Genomic DNA, 6,414 nt, shown 5'->3' with positions numbered 1-6,414 from the left:
TTGAGCTCTTGCCACTCTTTATCTCTTTGTCCATAAGAACTTCACCCAAAACTTGAAAACTTCACAACACGAAACTTAAACAGAAACTCGTGATAACATTAGTACAAGAAAGCAAACCACCACTTCCTTAGGTACTGTAGCAAACTTAAATTCTACTTGTGCTGATGTTGGGTTACTGTACTTTCAATCTTCCATGGCTAATACCCCCCGATACTATCCATAGTTTCATCAAAATAAGCAACAAACACAACAAAAACACAATCTGTTAACAGTAGACGAGTCTGTAGGAATCTGTATATTTCATATACTTATGTTACTTCAAAATTTCTGAACAATTACGAACGTATGAAGAATTTTCGTACCAATAATCAGCAAAAAGAATCAACTCAAAATCTCTTACAGAAAAAAAATGAAAATTCTTTTCGTGAGAAGAAAGTTTCTGTCTTTTCCAGCATGACCAAACGATCATCCCCAAGACTAATCATAACGGTTTTGCTTGGCACAAACGCAAAAAGAAACACAAAAGACACAATCATAACAGAAATATGAAAGTGTGGAAAATACAAAACATAAAAAAAGGATAGATTCATTGGGTTGCCTCCCAACAAGCGCTTTTGTTTAACGCCCTTAGCTAGACATTCAATGATGCTCACATAAAAGATAAGGATTGAAGTACAAGGAGAGAATCATGGAGCATATGGCTAGCAAATTTAAGTCTAACACACTTCTTATGCATAGGGATTTTGCGAACAAACAAATTGTTGAAGCAACAATCAACTAACATAGGAAGGCAAAACAAGCATAGCTTCAAAAATTTCAAAACATGGAGAGGAAGCTTGATACTATTGCAATAAGTAGAAGCATATGATCCTCTCTCATAGCAATTACATGTGGGATCATAATCAAATTCAACAATAGCTATCACAAAGGATATTCTTTTCATGATCCACATGCATGCAAAGTTGACGCTCTTCAAAAATAGTGGGATTATCATCAACTAAAGTCATGACTTCTCCAAACCCACTTTCAATATTATTGCAAATATCATATTCATCATGAGGCTTTTCAAGATCATAAGAAAAATCGTCACCCCATTCATGATCATTGCAACAAGTAGTGGACATAGCAAAGCTAGCATCCCCAAGCTTAGGGTTTTGCATATTTTTAGCATGATTGTCACTAATAGGATTTATAGTGAAATCATTGCAATCATGCTTTTCATCCAAGGAGCCCTCGCGAATCACTTCATAAGTTTCTTCCACACAATTTTCAGATTCACACATCTCAAGAAAATCTCCATAAAGATAGTCAAGTGTCCTCAACTCACTAGCAATTCGTTCAACAATAGTGGGTCTCTTAAAGAGACTAGCTAGTGGATGAGGATCCATATCAATAGATTTTCAGCAAGCGAAGATGTAAGCATATTGTAGGCACATGGCACACAAGCGAACAGAAAGCAAGGGAGAGAAAAGGGCGAACGAAAAGGCAAACGAAAAAGGAAAACAAAAAAGGAAAAGGAGAAAGGCAAATGAAAACGACAAATGTGTAGTGGGGGAGAGGAAAATGAGAGGCAACTGGCAAAAAAGTAAATGCAAGACATGAGTTTGTGAGAACTACTTGGATAGATCTTGATCTCTCCTCCCTGGCAACGGTGCCAGAAATACTTCTCCTACTGCAACAAAAGACCTTCCATTAGCGCCAGAAATAGGCACGTTTACGGGAGAATACTTGACTTGATCCTCCTCAGAAATACTTCTGTTGCGGCTACTCCTTAGGGGACTTCCTAGTCAAGTATGCAAAGGATTTCCCCCGTGGCCTTGGAGCCTTGCGTTGGTGTTCCCTCAAAGTGGAAAGGGTGATGTAGCGTAGCGGTGGTAAGTATTTCCCTCAGTTTGAGAACCAAGGTATCGAACCAGTGGAGGATTATCACAAGAGCCTGCACAAACACAAAAAGCTTGCTCCCAACGCTATGAAGGTGTTGTCAATCCCTTATAGATTGTTTGCCAAGTGAGAACTGTAAGCAACAAAGTAACAAAGCAAAGTAAAACAGGAGGTGTAAATGATCGATGTGAATAGACCCCAGGGCCGCAGTGTTTACCAGTGGCTGCTCTCATGAAAGCAAGTAGACGGTGGGTGAATAAATAACTGTCGAGCAATTGATAGAACCGCTCAAAGTCGTGACGATATCTATGGCAATGATTATATCTATAGGCATCATGTCCAAAACAAGTAGACCGATACTTTCTGCATATACTACTATTACTCCACACGTCGACCGCTATCCGGCATGCATCTAGTGTATTAAGTCCATAAGAACAGAGTAACGCCTTAAGCAAGATGACATGATGTAGAGGGATAATCTCAAACCAATGATGAAAACCCCATCTTTTTACCCTTGATGACAACTACTTGATGTGTGCCTTGCTGTCCCTACTGTCACTGGGAAAGGTCACCACATGGTAGAACCCAAAACCAAGCACTTCTCCCATTGCAAGAATCATAGATCTAGTTAGCCAAGCAAAACCCAAGAATCGAAGAGACTTACAAGGATATCAAATCATGCATAAAAGAAATTAGCAAAGACTCAAATATATATCATAGATAATCTGATCACAAATCCACAATTCATCGGATCTCGACAAACACACCGCCAAAGAAGATTACATCGAATAGATCTCCATGAAAATCATGGAGAACTTTGTATTGAAGATCCAAGAGAGAGAAGAAGCCATCTAGCTACTAACTACGGACCCGTAGGTATGAAGTGAACTACTCAAGAGTCATTGGAGGGGCGATGATGATGATGAAGAAGCCCTCCAACTCCAAAGTCCCCTCTGACAGGGCGCCGGGAAGGGTCTCCAGATGAGATCTCGCGGAAATGGAAGCTTGCGGCGGTGGAAAAGTATTTTCGAGGCTCCCGTGATTTTTTGCTGAATTTTTGGGAATATATAGGCCAAGGATCTAGGTCAGGGGGCGGCCAAGGAGGCCACAAGCCCTGACACCGCCGCGTCCCCCTGGTGGCGGGGTGGGAGCTTGTGGGCTCCCTAGAGACCACCTGGCTTGGCCCAGAGGCCCCTTGATCTTGTTCCGTTCGGGAAAAAATCATTTCGGGGTTTTTATTCCGTTTGGACTCCATTCCAAAATCAGATCTGAAAAGAGTCAATAACACAGAAAAAACAGGAACTGGCACTTGGCACTGAATTAATAAGTTAGTCCCAAAAAAGATGACAAGATAACAGCGTGAAACCATCAAAACTTATAGATACGTTTGAGATGTATCAAGGCCGCCTTGTTCCTAGCCGGCTGGCTTGGCGAAGGCAGTCAGGAAGAGGTAGCCGTCTCGCCTCTAGCCGGCAGGGGTTGCCTGGCCGGCCAGAGACTTGGTCGTCTCGTCCTCCAGCCGGTAGGCGCAGCCTAGCCGGCCAGAGGATTTGGGCCTTGGAGAATTATACTTGGTCATTCCTTTTGGGCAGGAGATGAAGAAGCACGCTCGATGAGCCTACCCCGGGGTTATCCCCCCGACAGTAGTCCCCGAAGCTGGAGAGGCCCGCTGTCTGCGGACGGGTGTCCTCACCGGCTTGATTTTTTATCTTTGTGTTCCTGTGGCCATCCGCGGCAGGGAAACGCGAGCTCCGAAACCGGCTGGCTTCAAAGTGACGCCTTGGCTTCATCGTAGGCCGCGTAGAGCGCGCCACATGCCAGGCTCGGCCTGACATAATGATGGTTATTACTGGTGACGGGATATGGCCTGGTCCCTGGGTCCTGCCACGACGCCCCTCGGCCTCCGCGCAGAAGATCCTCTGCGGATTTACTCCGCGATGGTTGGGCTTCGGGAAGCGTTACTGCCCGTAATACACGGGGTTAGTGCGGTTCCTTGCGCACCGGATCCCCTTCCAACGATGCTTCATGGGATTTAAATGGGATGTGGGGGTTCCGAGGAGGCCACTCGCCCCCTTCTCGCCCCGCATCGACGCTCTCTTCCTCCCCGAGCCCAGAGAGAAAGAGCCCGTCCTCTCCGTCTTCTTCTTCTTCGCCGCCGTCGAGCCACCAGCCTTCCCGAGCTTATGTCGCTCACAGTCATGGCCGACGGCTCCTCCTCGAAGAAGACCTCATCGCAGGGAGCTTGGCTTGGCAGTGAGATCTGCGAAGGCCACATCGAGGCGCTCCGCCATTACCGGCTATTGCCCCCGGCCTACCAGGTGCTGGTGCGGATTCCTGGCGACGAGACCGCGCCAACACTGGTAGAGGGAGATATCGTCGTTTTCGACGAGCACTTCTACAGGGGCTTTGGGCTCCCCATGAGCCCCTTCTTCTCCGAATGGCACCACTTCTTCGGCCTGCAGCCGCACCACCTAGCGTCGAACGCCATCTTGCAGCTGTCGGCCTTCGTGGTCTTGAGCGAGGGCTTCCTGGGGATTGAGCCCCACCTCGATCTCTGGCGAAGCTTGTTTTTCTTCAAGCAGCAGTCCATTGCAATGGACAAGGCTATGCTGGAGAAGCACGTCGGGCCATGCCCGATGACGCCGTGCGGAGCCGCACTGGTGCATCATCGTTCGAAATCCGGCTTCCCCCAGCTGCCGCTGCAGAAGTCCATCAAGCCATGGCAGAAGGGTTTCTTCTACGTGAAGAATGCCGACCCTGCCCGCGACACCCTCAACATGCCCCCGTTGAACATTAACCCTCTGACGAAGTTGAACTAGGGGGGCGAAGTTCCCAAAGACGATTCCCGTGGTGGCGCAGATCAGCGCCCACCTCGACATTTTTGAGAAAGGCAGCCTCCTTGGCCGCGACCTGCTCACCACCATGGTTACCCGCAGGATTCTGCCGCTGCAGAGGCGGCCCCATCTGGTCTGCTAGATGAGCGGCCGGCACGACCCCTGACGGACATCCACCAATAGATTCACCCCCAGCGCGGTGTCGTGGGTGGTGAACCAGATTTCCACCGCCCGCATGGACGACAGTGGGAACTGGTCGTGGGGGATGACCCCTTACTGCAGGTCCCGACCGACTCCGGTGGTAAGCACTCTTTTTTGTTTTGTTCTTGCTGTTTGTCTTGCGACCGGCCGTCTCGCTGAGCCGGCCATAAACTCCTTCACTCATATGTTCGAGAAGCTGCAGGCAGCACTCAACCCGCCTGCCCCTGACGTGGTGATGTCAGACGCCTCAGAGATCAAGGATAAGGGCATGATCGAGTCCCGCTCTACCTCCTTTGAAGGCTCGGAGAATGTGCTGCAGTCGGAAGGGACAGAGCCGTCTGGTGAGCATCTGCGGCCCTCCATCGTAGATTGGACGAATGATGATGAGACTCCTTCCTCCTTATCTGATGCAGCCTTCGAGGAAGACTCCGACGGGGTGGAGGAGGTTACCAGCCAGCCTTTGACGCGTGGACGGCGTCATAGGGACGAGGCGACCGGACCTAACGAGACGGCCAGGAAGAAGGGCAAGGGTGCCACAGCTTCCAAGCCAGCCCCTAAGCGCCCGGCGACGGGTCCTCCAACCGGAGCACGAGTAGGCGGCGCTAAGAAGCGCCGTGGTGGCGGCAGGAGGTAGGTGCCCATCGTCGCAGGGTAAGGGTTCCTCTCCTTCTTTTTATTTTGTCTTGTGTGAAGCTTCATTGCTCAAAACATCGCCCGACAGGGAGGCGGAAGACGTGGAGGAAGACACCGCCTCCGCAGCCGAACGGGCCGGCTGGACAGCGGCTGATGCTGCCCAGAAGGAGCTCAAGGTGCAGTCCAAACACCAGTGGGATGCGGCCGCGGGGAAGACGGCCGAGGGCCAGTCTCGCCCCAGCCGGGCCGAGAAGCCGGTGGAGAAGCGTACTAAGGCTAGACATGACCCCTCCACGCGTGCTCGCATGGAGGAGCCAACTAGCAAGGCGTCCTCGAGGGGCGCCCCAAGGACTGAGGAGGCACGTGGAGACGACACCATCATCGTCTCCCACAACGGTCCGGCTGCTCTAGGGGCCGATGCCAGGGTCGGGAGCCGGCCCATGAAGACTTGGCGAGCGGCCAACATGGCGCGCTCGAAGGTCCCCGCAGGCACCGCGCTCCACGACATCCCGGAGCTGGTGTCGATGTTTGCCAGCAGCCGGTTCAAGGTGAACCAGGCGGCCCGCATGGTGGGCGGCGACCTGGAGCGCTTCGAGGAGAGCACCAGGGTAAGTGCCTCATCTTTGTCTTTGGTTTTTCTTTTCTTCTTCTTGAATCAGTGGGGGCGCGCCAGAGCACCCACTAGGTGTAGCCCGCGAGAGGCGGGCCGGCCGAGCATCGGCCGGGACGAATCTGTTTTGAGCTTCTTCTCTTGATTTGCTTCTTTAGTGGGGGCGCGCTAGCGCACCCACTTGGTGTAGCCCCCGAGAATCGGGCTGGTTATGACTTAACCAGGACGAGTCTTACTTCTGCTTCTTCCTTGCTT

The sequence above is a fragment of the Hordeum vulgare genome, chromosome 2H (assembly GCF_904849725.1).
Source record: "Hordeum vulgare subsp. vulgare chromosome 2H, MorexV3_pseudomolecules_assembly, whole genome shotgun sequence".
In the NCBI taxonomy this organism is placed as follows: domain Eukaryota; kingdom Viridiplantae; phylum Streptophyta; class Magnoliopsida; order Poales; family Poaceae; genus Hordeum; species Hordeum vulgare.
Note: the sequence above shows the minus strand (reverse complement) of the source record.